Here is a 19118-nt window from a genome sequence, read left to right on the forward strand (position 1 = left end):
CGAACGAAAAAATTAATGTAGCAGATATAAGGTCTGTCTCTTATACACATCTTATACTATACATATAAACAAGAAAGTTGTTGTTAGTTACACCATTTATAACTCAAGAACGGCTGAACCGATTTGGCTAAAAAATTTATAATTTCAAAATTCATGTTTGTAGGAATTATTTGAATATATGTATGCGTACAATTTTAAACACAGGAATAGTAGAAAAGAAGTGTAACCAAATATGCAGTGAATAATCTACTGGCTGAGTAATCAGTCATTGAGTATGTTTTATACCACGTACATCACAAAATGCTAATGTCATGTCCTTTCCAGCCTCATTTTTCGCCTTTCCACGCCTTAGAACTGGGTCATCATGTGGAGTCCACTAGAATAACTGTCGTTTGGATTCGAGTGGGAAATGATGGAGCTATGTTTTTATCACCGACGAAAAAATTCGGCTTTATTCCGATTAAAGAGCACTCAAACACTTCTCAGTATCAGTTATTCGTTGTTTTTGTTGGATTATGAACTTACGATTCACCCACTTTGCACAGAGCTTTGGTCTCTTTAGAGCACCATTTTCCTCGGTGCTGATTTTGCCTGTTTCCAACTTAGCAACTATCTTTGTACCGGTGGATTTTCCTGAGCCCAAATTCAACAATATTTTCCCCCAAAAAGCAATGCTTTATCAACACACGAAATGCTTTATGTTCAATTTTTTTGTAAACTAACACAAGTTGCTTCACAGAAATGCTATATCTCCTTAACTAATAATTATAATCCAACTAATATAAATCATATAGATGGTAGTAGTAGTAGTATTATATATGTATCAGCCACAGTGAAGCGTGGACGGGTCCTCTAGTATATAATATATATATATTTGTTTTTTCAAATATCGCTCCTAATTTTCTGGTACATCAAAATTGAGGCTTTTTTCCATGACTATTTGTACTCTTGAATAGACTATGAGCCACCCAACTCATCTAATGGTATGCAATGAATAGCTTAAAAATTGTATAGAGAGAAGTAATTCGAGCCAAGTGGAAGTGGAAGTGATTGTGAGACATAATCACACTCATTATTACACAAGCAAGCCATGCAATTGTGAGAAGAGTCGGTGTGTCATTATTTTGAGAGTGTAATCATAGCCAAGTTATTTACTACAGATCACTGATTCGAAACAGTTAAATAGTATGTGAAAATATTATACAATTTGGGTATGTTCGGTTGTTGAAATATTTTAAGAGTTTTGCTTGTACTTTTTTGGCTTGCATTTTTGTCAAATTTGTATAATAAAACTTTTGCATGAACAAGAAGACGATTTATTTGTAATGTGCTATCAGAAACGAAACGTGTTTTATTTAATTGAATAATGATATATATATACATATGTTTTAATTTACTTCTGATTTCCCGAATTCTTATTATATTTCAATGATATTATACTTTAAGAAAATACAAAATTAAAAGATAAATTGCATTTTAGAACGCAATACATATCATCATACATATTACTTCTTAGTATTTCTGTACGTCAAGTGCAAAACGTAAACTTCTGAACATTACCCACATCTTTATGTATTATATTATATCATGTATGTTATAAGAACTTCATGAAATAATTAAGAAAAAACATTTGCGAGCGCAGTAATTGGAACTGACAAATGAAACCCAGTAATAACTTTGTAATTAGTAATGATATATCATTTGGTGAATTAGTCAGTTAAAGGTTACATTATATATTATCGTTTATATTATTTTCTACTCTTAATTTAGCTGCCTATATTTTTATGGTTTGATGCATTATTAATTCCTTCATTCATTTTCTATAGCAACAATTTTTTGAAATTATTGTATTACTATTGTTGATAAATGGTGTATCTTTATAAACAATTTAGCATACGTTTTGATAAAAGTAATAAAACACAAGTAAGAATAACGACAAAACAAGTTTTGCATACGCTATATTATTATTCATTAAATTTTTTGTTGCCATTTTGTGTTTGTATGTCATATTAAGTTATTTCTATACCTATATTGGCTTTGTTATTTTCTTTGGTATCAAGGATTTGTTACAAGGAAATTTTGAATTCATTCAGTATGACTACGTGATAGAAGTCATTGTAATTTATTTATGTAACTGCAAGAGTTCGACATGTAAATGTGTAAACACATGGTCAAAATAATATGTACACTCCATCAGCCTGCAATCATGGTTAAATGTTTGGTGAAGTACACATATGCAAATTTATGCCAGTTTTAATAAATTCGATATGCCAAGGCCCTCTATATTAAAAAGAATGTTGAAACTAGCGCTCGACCAAAAAGGACAGCAATAACAACAGACGACCGTATCATCACTCTCGCCAAATAGGACCCATTCATATCTGCAACAAACATTTCTGGCGATATTGGTAACACAATATCTTCCCGAACTGTCCGACGAAGGCTACAACCGGCTAATTTACCTGACATTATAGTCAGACGAATACCTTTAAAATTAAAAGTAAGATTAAAATTCGGAAATTTTTCAATTCAGGTGACGTAAAAAAGTGGCGCACAAGTGCACAAGTCTGTGACAGACGGTCACCATAAAATTTCAATGCGCATTAGCGTTAATTAAGGCGAATTAATTTTGCTCGTCTGTGAGGGCTATAAATTATACATCGAATTACTTCAGCATTCATTAAAGCGATTTATAAATTATGTTGCCAACGTGGTGCGCTATGAAAGCAGTACATTTAATGCATGAAATAACCTTTTTTGTAGAACGGAAAGTTTTGTATTGCAATAACATTATTTTGAAGTTGTAGATTTATTTTCTTTGGAGCTAAAGGGTGCCTTCGAGCTACTACGTAATAATTGCAGCAGTACAGCAACTGTGTTGAATATTTGCCGCTACTCTGCTGATGTGCAGGAAAAATGTATTGTAACCAATTTTTTACATGAACGTGATGCTGTTGCATGTGTTGCCAAAAACTCACCCAGAACGTGATACTTTAACAAATTATCAACACTGCCGTCGCGATTGCCATCTCGAAAACACCCAATTTTTTTTTTCAGAATATCAGAAAATATTATGTTATACATATATGTATGTATGTATATATCAAATCAACTTGAGAAATAACGGAAACCCCAATACGTATAAATATAGGTAGTTTAAAAATTTCATATTTGTGCTAAATCTATTACGAACTGTGTAAATTTTATCGATTTAATATGAATTACACTATTAGATTACACAGAATATTGTTTACTATTAGGTACGTAGTTAGTATGCATCTTTAAATCTCATATGAGCAACATTGTGAAAATTTTTTATGCAGGAACAAGCATTGTACATAGAAAAAAATACGAAAACTGAAACTTACAATAGATAGGTATTTATTTTTCAGCTCTTCGTAAAAATTGCATACATATTCTAAAGTAAAACTATTTCAAGTGTTTAAGTTTTTTCCGAATTGTTAAAATCAAACTGGTTTCGGAAGTGTTAAAATATTTATTTAATTATTGCAATTGTTTACCTTGAATTTAAATTTGTAATGAAGATTTATTTTTATCTTAAAACGATTTAATTGATTAGAAATATATATATGTAACATTTAGTTAAATAATAATATGGTCTATGTTGATACATATTTATCCACTTAAAGCATGAAAGTAAAAATTTTTAATTACGAGTTAAATCTTAAAACGTTTGTAAAAAGGTTAAGGCGTATGAATGATCTGTAAAGATGTGTTTTTGTGCATATGACATACATTTGAATACTACTCAATATTTACCAACGCGAATAAATTTTTACTATTAACTTTATTTACGCTATATTATATATATATGTATCTGCATATATGCATACATATATTTTCATTCTACGAGACTACAGTATATTATATAATTTTAATGATATACAAATTACTTATAATTTTTTACTGGTATTTTACAGTAAATTTCCTCATTTGACATTACGAATGTAGATTAATTTCAAAGAAAGTGTGAATACTAAGTATACAAGACACTCTCATCGTTAGCGATATGTACATATATATGTACATTCGGGTTTTTTTGAACTATTAATTTTTTTCAATCCCGTCACGAAATTTCCTTGGAAATAGCCTAAAAAAAATCCCTGAAATTTTTAATATTAACATTAAGAACTGGACCAAGGCATGTAAAAATTTTCCATTGACAATACCCTACAATCGTCATTTTTTATCTTCAAATTCGTACAGATCAGAGGTATTTTATTTTCTAATACATACCATCTATAAAAATTCTATAAAGCCTTACTTAAAAAGCCGAATATCTCGAGAAGTATTAATGATGGCGATTTTGACCTCTTTATTACAAATAAAATTTCGTACAAATTTGTCGTGTGCATTTTTTCTATATCTCCCGTCATTTACGAGATATATACAAGAAAATGCGAAATTCGTGGAAACATTGGGTTAAAACCCCGTACTACCTCACCGGTGTGAGTTTTTTTACATGACTTGATCCAGTTCCTAATATTAATAAAATTTTCAGGGTATTTCTAAGGAAATTTCGTGACGGGATTAAAATAATATAATAGTTCAAGAAAAAAAACCACGCTAATGTACATATTGTATATGTATATACATATATCTTTCCGACGAAAAAAATGGGGTATGTACGGATAGGGGAGTTTCTCCAGAGGAGGAATATCCAAAAATAATGTTGCTAACACTTTAGTTTTTTTAAAATTATTCCCGATTAAAAATTCAAAAATTTGTTTTAATTTTTTTTACATTTTTCACTTTGAATATTTAAATGTACACTGCAAACATTGAATATCACTTTTATTATGTTATATTTTAGCGAAATTTATTTATTTAAAAATCACTTAGCACCATCCTCGTTGAAAAGGTGAGATTGTTTACGATTATGAGGAAAACGAGCGTTGCCACATCTTAAACACCACATAGGAAGGATTTTCCATGCAGCACTTTTTTTGTTTGTATTTTCGCGTGATTCATTTTTCTATATTAACTATAATAAAAAAAACTTTCCAATATTTTGTAAGCTAAAATTGAGTTGTGAACACTTTTACAGAAATAAGTAAAACTTTATGATAATATAAAATTTATATCATATTGGGGTGACTGAAGTACTTTCGCATAGTACTCCTTTCTGCGTTAGTGGATTTCGGCAGCGCTTGAAAAAAATTAACCCTGGTCGAGCCGATAACCAGGGTGCCAGAACTACTTTTGCATAGTACTCCTTTTTGAGTACGGCCGTCAGCCGCACTTTCAAAAAATTACCCTGGTCGAGCCAAAGCCAGGGTTACTGAAGTGCTTTTGCGTAGTACTCCTTTAAAAATCTAAGTATATTACTACGTAATATTATTATTTAATATTGCTTAGTAGTTTATTAAATTTAATTAAGAAAATATCCACATGCATGGAAAGATTGTTTATACTCATTTTAATCTGAAATATAATTTATAGACGTTTCTTTTTAATAGAACTAAGATTGCTAAATAAAGAAAGAAGAATTATAGCGAAAAAGAGAAATTTCAGCGAATTGCCCATTGCTTGTTATCATATGGCAGCGCTCCATTTCCTCAATGCTCACTACGAGTTATTTTTAAAATAAAAATTTCTTTCTATTTAAGTGAAATGTAGTGAAATAGCTATTTAAAAAGTTCGAATTTTACGAATTTTTGAAGCAAATATCTCGTAAACTAAGCGTTTGCGGTACCTACATTATTTTTAATCAGGAGGACTTCCTCTTTCCAACGGTACCTTCAGATCGCGGATCAGAAACAAAACGTTTTGGGAAATGCTGCTGGAGTGATCGTCCCGGTATCAAGAAATTCGAATTTTAGTAAACTGTAAAATGTTTGTTTGGCCTTACTTAAGAAATTTTACTATACAATTTTACTATATAATTTGTAATGTAATTGTTTTAAGATGATTTACAAGACATTCACTAAAAATGCGTAGTTAGAAATGCAAATGTGAGCAATGAAATAGTAAATAAATAGCGTAATAATAATAGGTTGTGTGTAAATCATGTATAGTATACTTTATATGAAAAAAACCCAACATCTCCATTACTACTACACTTATAAACATAACATGTAAAGTATATAAAAAATGTGTAAACGCCCAAATATAGATTTTAAAAATATATCAATCAATGTACGCATAAAACTGTAACTACATAAAATACGAGAGCGTTTACGCAATAATAAGAACATACTTCTGTAATCTGATCATCTGTCAAAGTTATTCATACGCTTAGACATGTTATGTGCTGAATCTATAGAGAGCGACAGACTTCAAGCGACGTCTGTCAAATGACAAAGTACACATGTTCTTAGGGACGCTGTTATGTAGTCGTGCAGCTGTCTAAATAAGTATGCCCTTATGAACGTGTGTATTTTAATATTTGACAGATGCGCTTAAAGTTTGTCGCTTGCTATGTATTCAGCACATTATTTTCGTCCCTAAATAAAAGCGGTAGCGGCAAATTACTGTCAAAATTCCTTCGGCCAATATAATTTGGAACTAAATAACCGCAGCGGCAACGCTGAGCGTTAAAAAAAGCGTATTTCGTAAGTGCGTTAAGAAGTAAAGTTGACTGCACAAAACGAAGAAATTGTAATTTTTCCGAAAAATTTCTTGTCACGCGATGTTTAATGCTTGTACAAATACATAAGTATTATTAAAAATATTAACTAATTCTTTCATTTATTTATTTTGAACTAATTTCAGAATTTAAGTAAAAATTTGACGTAAAGTTGACGCTTTATTTAGGGACGCCGCGTCGGCGTTAACGCTGAGCGGTTAAAAGCGCGACACTCAGCGCAATTATTTAAGTACGCTAGTAATGGAATTTAAACTTTAGAAATGTAAGTGATTAGCGACGAAATGCTTCTAAATGTATAATGATTAATGAATGTTATACCAATAGTGTGAAAAATCAGTAACAACATTTCTATAACTGCTTGTGACTTTTGAGAATACACACAACAGAACACACAAAAAATAAGAGCACATTAATCACACCATATTTCAACAAAAGCACTAAAATAACATTGCACAGTAGATATATATTATATATATATTCTATACATATGTAAGTATATTTTATAGAATATATATCATATTTTATCTGTAATAGTTTACATATTTCTTTTTTTGAGTTGCATATTCCCGGACAAAATCCTAAATGGGCGGAAATGAGCTGCACACACCAAATATGTGAGATATCATAAAGAAATTAGGACAACGTTTATCTTCAATAACATCATATACTTGTGTTTAAAATAGCGTATATTTCCGTCAAATACGAATGATGTCAAAAATAATTTGGTTTACTGAATAAGAAACGAATTGGTCTTGATCTTGGCCTGAATCTCTTTAGATTATTTGGTTGACTTTTTTTCTCATAAATTAAGTCCCTTTGAATGAGTTAACTGTGATAATTATGATTTTAAAATAAATATTGCAAATATAGGCAAAGTTTTATAATGAAAATAAATGGTTCTGCGGCTTGTAATATAAATTAATAAGATACCAAATTTGTTTTTAATATTGTGTATTCAATCCTTAGGAAATTTTTTTTTTGAAATTTGCATGAATATAAAATTTTCAATTACTGCCAAATTTAGCCCTTCCTTACTTGTTTGCTAGTTTTTAATGTGTAATTATGTGCTATATTTGGACAACCAAGAGCTTACTCTTTTTAATTAAAAGCTACCAAACTGATCACATACATATGTTTGCATATATGAGGGTAAACTTCGTTAATTTCTGTCGGGTCAAAAATAAATAAACTCCAAATAGACTTCAATTTTGTGCTAGATTATGGGCTTAATAGTATTGATGAAATGATATTTCAATTCAAATAAAATTGAATAGTGTTTTTTATACGTATTTCTAATATAATTTTTGACAGACTAATCATCAGAATTAAAAGGAGTTTATTAGAGTGGATAGAATAATTTGAAATATGCTCTTAGATATGTAAGTAAAGTTGTCATTCATCATCAAAAAAAGATTTCACTCAGTTGATATACTGTATATATTTACTTCTTAGGTCGTAAGTAAATTAGTTTTATAAGAACGGACACAAAATCCCTCACCGGATATATTTGCATAAGTTTTAATGTTTTCTCTTTAAATGCTTAATAGATAGGTTGCGTTTGCTAAATGGCTACAAAATAAAGGAAAACTCTAGACCTTAGTAAAATACACATTTAACATGCAAATATAAATAGCAATATATTTTGACCATATTGAGTTATTATCACAATACCGAAAAAGTTCATTTCATATTTTACCATCAGTGATGTTTTAAATATACATATGTATAAAAGGTAATTCAATTTAAGTTTATAGAAAGGAATGTGACACGAAAATGCAACTAATAGAAAATTTTGTATAATAAAGCATATGTACATAGCCAATAATATTTGTTACGATTCTAAATGCACTAGGTTTGAAGAATTAGTATACATACATAATATTTCTACCCACAAAGCTATCAACTGTATTAATAACACCTTTTTACAAACCAAAACAATCAAATATTTATGCATTTGTTTCACCATTACACTGTACAACGTTAGACTGGGTTTTGGATCAAAACAATTTTTTTGAGTAAAAAACAAAAAATAATTTCTCCGTTTTGAGAAGTTTCCTATTTCCAATGATAATTACTTTTAATATGCCAGTTATTCACGGATGCGAAGTTGTTCAATAAAATATTTTGTGGATTAAAAATTATATTAAAAACTAAAAATTTAAACTATCAAATTAAGAAATAAAATTTAAATTTTTTTTGGCCGTGGTAGCATCTGTACTTCTACCAACAGAAAAATATACCTCATGGAAATAAGTGAAAATAGTAGATTATCTCCATATTTTTTTATTTTCTTATAGACACAGAAAAATTACAATTTTGCAATTGAAGCTTTAATCCTTATATTAATAGTTAATTTTTATTTAATTAATTTTTCATCGAAATTCAATAAAACAACAAAAATTATTTTTACCAGATGTTTTTTTCGAGATTCTGAAAAACAAATCATTAATTGTAAAATCGAATCCTTCGACCAAGCAGTCGTTTTTTATGTTTTCAAAAAGCTGTACAGGGTTTATCCGGAAAGTAATAGGACTGAGTCGAATTAAAAAACTTTATTGAAATTATCGTTGCAATTCTTCAAAAACTTTTAAAATGGGCTCCTTCTTCGTGGATGCTGCGCTGCCAGCGCGATGTTCAAGCTTTGAAGGCGTCACGGAAGGCATTCTCTGTAATAGCCTTGAGAGTCGAGGTGCAAGCTGCTTGGATCCTCTCTGCAACTTCCAATCGGCTGCGATATCTTGTCGGACCGGATTGACTCTTTTCTTTGAGTCTCTTGGGGACTTCCACGTAAAAATTATAGTTGACGGTTTGTCTAGGAGGAACAAATTCATGGTGGATGATGCTTTTGATATCAAAAAAAAACATTGTTTCCACTTTGGATTTCCACATTCTTCCCTTTTTTGGGCGAGGAGGCGCCAGCATGTGCCACTCGGAAGATTGCTTCCGAAATACAACAGTTCTTCCTAAAGCAACATCTGGATAAACCTAGTTGATCATATCAAACGTCTCTATCGCAGATTTACCGAGTTTAACAATGAATTTAATATCGTACCTTTGCTATAACGAACGCTACATTTTCGGCTTGCACAACTCACAGAAACACGTCGTGCGAAAATTTTTGTTCTGACTCTCCAGGTGCTCGGAGACAACTGATCAGCCGCTCGTTCGTTCCAGTCGGTGCGCGCACGCTCCGAAGTACAGTCGCGGTGGAAGTCAGTCCTATTGCTTTCCGGACAAACCCTGTATAAACTTCATTGAAATGTACAAAGCGGGTTTCGAGTAATCAACGCAAAAACGCATTTGAAGGTTTATTCGAACGTTCCAGAGCTCCAGAGAACCCGAATAACTCGAAAAGTATTTGTTGAACTTACTTAAAATTTTAATAGCATATTTCTAAGATATTGTGGTGGTAAGCAAATTCAAGAAAAAAATAAAATTCCTTATAGAAATATAAAAAATTCTTTTTAATTTAGAGATTACCACAAAATTTTATCAAGCCCATACATCTTCCAATTAAAACTAGTTAATTACATGAAAGTTTTGCTGCCCTTGCCACAAGACTGTCATTTTGGGGCACAATGGTCAACTCATAACTACACCAGATAACCTAGAACTAGATTTAATGGTAGTAAAATGCCTCTCACTCATTTTTTATTGAAATGCTTTTATAAAACTGTTTTGGTTTTTTTACTTAGGACTAAATTTAATGAAATCGGCGTTGTTTTGATGCTAAAAAAGAAAGTGCGTAAATTTTTTTTTTTCACGTAAATAGAAATTTGGGTTTGAAATGGGTATAAAATTGATACATACTTTCAAGTTGCGCTTTGTTTTGTTTCCTTAATATTTATTTATATGAAGAATAACAATGAATAAAAAGATTGCAACATCATCAGCAAAAGTGCCACAGCAGCTGATCAATTAAATTCGTGCAATGGTTTCTTATGTTCAACAGCTTAAAATTTTGAATATTTTGTTAAATATAAGGAAAATTTGTCTTAAAACATATCCTAAAACTATACAAATTTATTGCATGGCAAAACCAAATAATCAATTTTTCATGGTATCATCCAATACTTTTGTTTGCGTGTAGAACTGTATAAACAATTGCGTGGTTATTACTTGAAATGGACATATGAATTGTATACGGGGTAAAATAACGTGGTGGTTAAACATATATACTATGTACATACGTTATGTATGTATGTAATATGTTACATAACATATATACTGCACATGTGTATTTAGTTCAACGTTTACTTGAACGCTAAATTATAAACGAATAATTTGCTGTACTATGGGAAAAAATGAAATGGCTGAAGTTAAACTCAGCTTGGGTTAAACAAAAATATTACCTTAATACGAAAAATGATATTTTTAAATATGTAAGTGAACGAATTGTCACATCCTTTGCAGAAATTTACTAATACTTACATTTTCATCAAAGCGCAAAACTAAGTAAAATTAACACAAATACAAAATACTTTGAATAAAAAAAGTCATAAATAAGTAAAATTGTGGGTATATCTAACTAATTTATAAAACATTAAATAAGACTTTGAATAATTATGAATATATATAATAAATGTAATTGTATTTTATGTATATGTATGTGAGTAAAATATTCTTTTAAAAGCTACAATAAAAGTGGACTGGAATTTATGATTGTTATCAAAGGCGAATAGATTCAAATGCAGGCTCCTTCATTAGTATATTCCATTCGTATACACGGATGAATATGTTTAAACCCCATTTTCCTTTACTTTTGAACAGGGTTATGATTTTGTAAATTCCAAAGTTGTGGATTAAAAATTAAATTTGTAATTCCCATGTTGAGATCAAAAATGGAAAACTTATTTTCTTAATTCCAAAATAGAAGTTAATAATTCATGAAATATAAATCGCCACTGCCACGCCCACAAAACGCCATTAATCGAAAAGATATAAAGTACCGTAACTAATCCGCAAATTAAGAAACAAAACTTTTATTTAGTACCACGAAGCGCATTATATAGGCACCTACTATTTGAAAATCTTTAAAAAGTGGATGTGATGCCGCCCCCAATAGGCTTATTGCATATATGTATCTTGCAGACCCCTCAAACTGTGTCAACAAAATTTGCGGAAGATAAACCTTTTCAAAATTTCCCACGATATTGTGAAAGTGGTTGGTGAAGTCCAATAACAGAAACTAAAAAAGATGCAAAAACTCATTAAAAAAATATTTCCTTTCGCCATGTTTAATTCAACAGCTAAGATGCTATGGTTGCTTTATAAGCGCCGGTGTCAAAACTGGGCAATGGACGTGGCACCACCCACCTTTAGATTAAATTTCATACACCAGGAGCTAGCTATTCGACCAATTGCAGTCAAATTCGGGATTGTTTTACTAATAAGAGTGTATCGTCAACCTAACATAGATCAAATGAGGTGAATAATTCCCCTGGCAGCCATGTACCTAATGAAATTGAAATATTTTTTTATTCGCATATGTTGAGCTTTTAGAACGCTTAGAAATTTTATGAAAGTTACAAATATTTAGAAGGACAATAAAAAATACAAATGTACTTTTGGAATAATACCCTGCAATACTGGGCATTACTACGCTTACAAAAACACTACTTACTTTACTATCCCTAAGCCAAAGATTTCTTCATTTTCGAAATCCATATCCACCACCTCGTTTACCCGGTAACTAGGGAAATAGTACCCCATATTAGGGTATCCAAAAAAAGACTTACGTAAAACCTCATTAGGGTCGGTTAACATTAGTTTTTACGTAAGACCCTAATACCCTTAATGGGTAAAAAAGTTCTTACATAAGACCCCATGTAAGTGTCGGTAAAAAGAGTACCCATGCTAAGGGAAATTATGGATGAGAAATAACAATAAAATAGTAACAATTACAAAGGCTAAATACAATTCTTATATTATTTTAAATCTTGTTCTTAACTTTTTCTAAAATATGTTTTTCGAAATCTATTTAATTTTTGTTGTAAACATCTGCAATTTGTGGTGCTTCTTTTGAAGCACCTTTATTGTAAAATCTGTTGTGTAGTTTTAAAGATTTAAGAAATTTGGCAACTGAGAAACTATTAGTCAATGAGACAAAAAAATGATCAAAAAGTATTTCGTGTGTTAATAAAGCATTGCTTTTGGGGAAAATACTGCGCCAGAGAAATCAATCTTTGTAAAGAGGTTTGCTAAGTTGGAAAGAAACGAAACGAGGACAATGAAGGCAGTGGACGCCCTAAAGTAGCGAAAGCTCTTGGCAAAGTGCATTCCGCGCAAGTTCATAATCCAACAAAAACAACATTTGCTGATTCTGGGTAGTTTTTGAATGCTCTTTAATCGTAATAGAACCAAATTTTTGCGTCAGTGTGCGACATTAGAAACATGGCTCCATCCTTATGAACCAGTCCTCGCGTGAAAAGACGAAAAAGTCGTCTGGCAAAGTTATGGTATCATCAGTGGTATAATATTCATCGACTGATTACTGAGCTAAACATTATGCATTCATTGTATATTTGGGTGCAGTTCTATTCTACAATTCCCAATATTTATCGATTGTATTATTTTTGAGGAAGGAACTGTTACAAATTGTATGATGCAATACTTCACCGTTTTCGTTTAAATATTACACTGCTCTGTGCAATGCTTCCAAAATATTTCTGTATATCTCAAATTATTATAGATATATCCTATGTCCGTTCCCCGGTTCTACCACCACATCCATTTTCAGCCAAATCAGTTCAGCCGATCTCTGTTATAAATAGTTAATTACACTATTTCTTTTATATAAGTATATCCATATATACATATGTTTATATTACTTATAAGAATAAATGAATTATTTATTCTTATTTCATTAGGCGATGATTAAAATAAACTCAAACCTCTTAAAGACTGAATTTCATCAAAGATATTGTCTAAATTTTCAATAGCCACTTTCGTTTCTGCCGCAAATAAAAAACCTTTCCAATTGACTGAATTTAAATAAAAAATGTGTTGTTGATTAGCAAAAAACTTGTTCGATAGGTTCGAAAACCTCAAGGCACTCGATAGTGCGACCACACTTGCAGTTGGATTTTTTTATGTTATTAAGAAATTACCTTACATATTTGATTCGGCTATTTTAAATAATTTTTTCTTAACTTTTTAAAAACTCCCGCTGCCTAGTTTTCCTGTCTGGGTTGTACAACATACATATATTGTATAAAAATTGCTTGTTATAATCTAACTGTACTCTCCTCCAAAGTAAACTGGATTTCTTGCAGGATACTTCAGAAGTAGAGGTAAGTGAAATTTTTGCTGTTAGCACTTATTTAACAATAATATAAACCAATTGAAAAAACCGTCATTTTCGAGACGTGGGTTCTAATTCGTTGGGAAGTGCCGCACCTGAAACCTTCGTTTACAAAAGCAAGCGATTTTCGAATGTCAACAGGAGTAAGCCTTCTCGAGTCCGATGCTGTGACGTCGAGTGTTGTGGTAAGCATAATAAGTGCGACGAAATTTTTTATAATGGTTATATTTTAGGCAACGTGTTGCAGACGTCCACACTTTAATCAATTTATATATATTTTTGAAGCAAAATCCTGGATTGCCGTTTGAAGTGGTTGATAGTGGGAGCACATCCATCATGAATGAATGCAACCAGCCAAATACTAGAAATAATTTTTCTGACGTTTTGTATTGAACTAATTACAGTAAAGGTTTTTTTTACATGATAGGTAAGTTCCTAAAAAAAATCAAATTCGTATAAAAGATACACGATTCATATGCCAATTTGGGCATCTGTTCCAAAACCTTAAAAAATCGTGTAAAATGGAAAGAAACACTCAAAAAGTGATATTATACAAAAAAAAACATATTTATCACAAGAAAATAAATTTAGTTTACAGTTTGAATTCAATCCATAAGTACAAAAAAATTATGAACCAATAATACAGCTGCTTATCGCTAGTTGATAACAATCGTGTACGTTTATTATGGACTGGCTTGAAAATAGCACTCGTCAGAAGATACGTCTAACGAACTATTGGGTTTTGTTCGAATGCAGAATTATCTTCATTATTTATCGGTCTCTATTGGTTTTTGTTGTAAAGTTTGTTAAAATAAGTTGCTTTTTTGGTTTCCTAGCGAATTAAATTAGCTGACAAAACCTGAGCTTCACCTTCGTCCTCGTCAATGTCGACATCTTTATTCTCATTGATAGCCATAATTTCAATTAACTCGTCATCATCAATAGGATTTTTTTGCATTAATTTAACGATGTCAGCTGATTGGATTTTGCCAAACCCATTGCCAACTATATTATATTCTTTTCGCCTCTACAAACTCTCGACGATACAGAGAATATTGAAAAAAGTGACGTAGAATGTGAACAAATCATAAATAACAAAACATACGTCCCACCCATTACGGTACTTAAGTGCACAGTGGAACAACTACATAATATTTGCAAAGAAATAAATTGCACCAAATACTCTATAAAAAAAATATCGATTGGAATAAARCTCTATTGTGTGGTAAAATCAGACTATGGAGCGGCCTGTCATTACATGCAAGGTAAATTTGAATACTTCTCATATGCCAACAAGAACGAGAAACCATATAAARCAATTCTCCTGGGGCTCGATGTTATGGATACTACAGTCCTTAAAAACGAACTCATTGCTATGGAACTACAGTGCTTGGATGTAAAGCTTGATCAAAGAGAAAAGCCTAATAACTAGATATTAATTTTATATGTGGTATATTTTACCAACAAGTCTACWTCTCTGAATATTCTCAGAAAAAATCATGCTGTTATCAATTACGTGGGAGTAAAAACGGAGTACCTAAAGCGAAATAGTAATCAACTAACGCAATACTATAACTGTCAAATGTTTGGCCACGGATCCAGGTTACAGACTGTGAAAAGGAGTCAGCTATTAACTGTGCAAATTGTAACGGGCCCCACAAGTCTAACTTCTATGAATGCCCGAGCAGATTAAGTTATCTTAATTTAAGATCTCAAAAACAGCAGAATCATTCTAGACTTATGTCAAACAATATTATTAATGTTCCGCGTATAAATGACAGGAACTCACTTAGCCAAACAATCCCACCGGCAAACGCTACTTGGGTAACTTCCCAACAATTAAATTCACCAAACAGCAACGAAGAACTCTTCAGTATTGAAGAGATTAAGTTACTCACTTTCGATTTAATTAAAAATCTAAGAAATTGTAAATCAAAATCTGATCAGTTTAAAGTTATAAAATCTCTAGCTTGCAAATTTCTTAAATAATGTTAAACCACTTATTAATTGTCACGTGGAATGCCAGAGGTATTCGAAGTAAAAAAGATGAGTTTTTCAATTTCATCGTTAATAGAAACATTGATATTTGTTTACTAACTGAAAAGTGGCTCAATGACAAAGTTTCTATAAAAAACAATTCATATTATATAAATATTTAGAAATGATAGAACTAACAATAAGGGGGGAGGGGTAGCCATAATCATTAAAAAATCTATTCGCCATACCATTTTGCCTCTCCTTAACATCAAAGCTATAGAATGCATTGGCATTAATGTACTTTGCCACGCAGGGAATTCTGTTTCAATCCACTGCTGCTATTTTCCTGGAGGCCAATCCAGCCCGGAACTTAAACGTAACTCTGAAAATGACTTAAAGCTGCTCACTCGAGTTACAGGAAAATATCTATTAGGAGGAGATTTTAATAGTCGCCATAGCTCTTGGGGCAGCAGGTTTTCAACAACCTCAGCGATCAGGCAACCATATCAGAAATTAACAGCTTTGTGGTCGACTTAGACTCTCAAATAATCACCTCCGAACCGACATTATCAACAAATATCTCTGAGGTCTCTTCAGTTATCACAAATCTTAAAACATCAAAATCGCCGGGATTAGATAATATACAAAATCTATGCCCCAAGGCCCTGCCCAGATGTGGATTAAAGTATCTCACAAGAATTATAAACGAATGTCTTCCTTTATGCTACTTTCCGTCCCAGTGGAAGCTTTCAAAGGTTATACCAATATTAAAGCCTAACATACCTGCAGAATGCCCAATGTCATATCGCCCAATAAGTTTGTTGTCATCAGTAAGTAAAATGTTTGACAAAGTTATAAAAGAAAGACTGTCGACCTTTATGGAAGACAATATTAGTACTCCCGCCAGTGCAATTTGGTTTCCAACGTGAACATAATACCTTACACCCATTGCTTAGAATAAAAAGAATCATAAAAACAAATTTCACAAACTCTAAATCCACTGGTATGATTTTACTAGATATCAAAGCTGCATTCGACTCTGTTTGGCACAAAGGCCTCTTGTACAAAATGATGCTCTTGAAATTTCCCTTAGTTTATATAAAAATTATACAAAGTTTTTTWGCCAACCGATCATTTACAGTCCACCTGGGTGAGGCGCAGTCTCGCAAAATTTACATCAATGCTAGTTGTCCCCAAGGTTCCTGTCTGTCTCCATTGTTTTATAAAATTTTTACTTCGGATTTTTCGCGGACGACACCGCAATACTCAGCTCAGGCTTCATTTCAGCTGATATCACAAATTCACTCCAAGAGGACTTTAATATCATTATCTCTTATTTTAACAAATGGAAAATACTGGTTAATACCGACAAGACTCAAGCAATTTTTTTCACGAGGAAGCGTAAAAGCATCTTTCTCCCAACAAGTCTTATTTCACTTAACTCTTTCGATGTCAACTGATAAAAGACTGTTAGATATTTAGGAGTGATACTAGATCATACACTGACCTTTAAAGACCACGTGCTTTACATCATTAAAAAAACTAACATACTAATTCGGTTGTTATACCCATTTATAAAGAGAAGATCAGAACTTAGTATAACCAACAAAATGTATACATTCAGGTCTATTTTCCACTCTGTAGTTTTTTATGGGGCACCAGTATGTGCCCTAAATAAAATATTAAAAATAATTTTCAACCTACCATGGCATTTTTCTACCTCGAAATTATATGACAGAGCTAATGTTGAATTAGTCGCAGATAGATTGACCCGACTAAATAGAAGGTTTAGCGATCGCGTACTCTCATATTAATGAATTAATTAATTAACTGTTGTACAATATATTCTTAGTTATAAAGTAGAAATAAGTAGGTTAAAACAATATTCTTCAAGGGTTTTTTGTAATTTTTTTCCCTACAAAAGCTATATCATTAATAGTAACATATCATAGCTCATTCTCAAATAATTTTTAAGTAGAAAAGGCAAAATAGCCTGTACTACTTAACTTATATACATTAGTCACTGTAAATAAATATATCATAAGAAGAAGTGAAATATATTTGAATTTTGAATTCGAATGTCTGATCCTTGCACCACTCAAGTTCCACTTTAAACGAAAATATTTTTCCAACAAGCATTTATGGTTAATTGCTGCAACTATTGGAGGACAGAAGAAGCATACATATGTAGTGAGATCCAAAAAAAAAAAATTTTTCCATGCATTCAAAACATTCAAATTGTTTCCTTCCACTGAATCTAAAATATATCTTAACATTTGTTTGGTTTAGTACATTTTAAATGATGCTATAATATCCTGATCGAGTGACTGAATCAGACAAGTAGTATGGCGGCAATAACAGGTGGCTAGGTGCATTATCAACAAGCAAAAGTATTTTGAATTCTAAACATTTTTGTGTCATATATTTCTGGACTTTAGGAACAAAACAGTTATTAAACCAATCTTTAGCAGATTAGCCGTCATACATGCCTTTTTATTCGCCATAAAATGAACTGGAAGTTGTTTAATGTAATGTAATGTAAAGTAATTTGTTTATTCGTCACACGCTATGTACACATATATTAAATTTATTAATTTTAACAACTAGTTTAAGTAAAAATGTTTTTACCATTAAATAAAGCAAAATTATATAACAAAATACTGAATTTTATTTAAAATAACTGTTGTTGGTTATGGTAGCAAAACGCTAACAATACGTTATCCTGTGAATTCGTTGGAAGTAAAAAATGGGTAACAAGTTTAATAATATATTGAGGTAACAGATATACATGATACTGCTTACAAATAGGTAAGAAACACGCCAACATGTTACAGGTAACAAACTGCTTACTAAAATAATAACACTAACAGAAATGTGGGTAACAAATGCTTTTATTATGCGTAACACATATGTAGGTAAAGTATTCTCTAATAAAAGAATTTGTTAGCTTTAACAGACTGTGAACACTGCCAACCATGAGCGGGTAAAAAACCAGATAATCAGTGGGTAAGCAGCGGGTAAACGCGGGGGTAAACACATAGAGTGTGCCGTAAGCCGGGTGAAGATTCTATCCTCACACGTACGTATACATGTGATCATACATCTTTGTTGTGCTCATTCAGCAGTGTCATATAAAAAGTATATCTGTCCTGCTCTAATATCCCCAATCGACGGCTGATGCAGGGTTGCATTTTTTAATTTCTATTTTAAAAATTTCTTAAAATTTAA

Source organism: Bactrocera latifrons, unplaced genomic scaffold (assembly GCF_001853355.1).
Source record: "Bactrocera latifrons isolate USDA-ARS-PBARC rearing strain unplaced genomic scaffold, ASM185335v1 scaffold_686, whole genome shotgun sequence".
Classification (NCBI taxonomy): Eukaryota; Metazoa; Arthropoda; class Insecta; order Diptera; family Tephritidae; genus Bactrocera; species Bactrocera latifrons.